The sequence below is a fragment of the Bison bison genome, unplaced genomic scaffold (genome assembly GCF_000754665.1).
Source record: "Bison bison bison isolate TAMUID 2011002044 unplaced genomic scaffold, Bison_UMD1.0 scf7180017864190, whole genome shotgun sequence".
In the NCBI taxonomy this organism is placed as follows: Eukaryota; Metazoa; Chordata; class Mammalia; order Artiodactyla; family Bovidae; genus Bison; species Bison bison.
The window spans coordinates 2,067,783-2,068,423 of record NW_011494762.1 but is presented as its reverse complement, the minus strand read 5'-3'; positions in this window follow the sequence as shown (position 1 = coordinate 2,068,423).

Sequence of the window (641 nt, the reverse complement as noted above, 5' to 3'; positions counted from 1 at the left end):
TCCTATTTGGAACCAGTCTGTTGTTCCATGTCCAGTTCTAACTGTTGCTTCCTGACCTGCATACAGGTTTCTCAAGAGGCAGGTCAGGTGGTCTGGTATTCCCATCTCTTTCAGAATTTTCCACAGTTTACTGTGATCCACACAGTCAAAGGCTTTGGCATAGTCAATAAAGCAGAAATAGATGTTTTTCTGGAACTCTCTTGCTTTTTCCATGATCCAGCGGATGTTGGCAATTTGATCTCTGGTTCCTCTGCCTTTTCTAAAACCAGCTTGAACATCTGGAAGTTCACGGTTCACTTATTGCTGAAGCCTGGCTTGGAGAATTTTGAGCATTACTTTACTAGCATGTGAGATGAGTACAATTGTGCGGTAGTTTGAGCATTCTTTGGCATTGCCTTTCTCTGGGATTGGAATGAAAACTGATCTTTTCCAGTCCTGCGGCCACTGCTGAGTTTTCCAAATTTGTTGGCATATTGAGTGCAGCACTTTCACAGCATCATCTTTTAGGATTTGAAATAGTTCAACTGGAATTCCATCACCTCCACTAGCTCTGTTTCATAGTGATGCTTTCTAAGGCCCACTTGACTTCACATTCCAGGATGTCTGGCTCTAGGTGAGTGATCACACCATCGTGATTACCT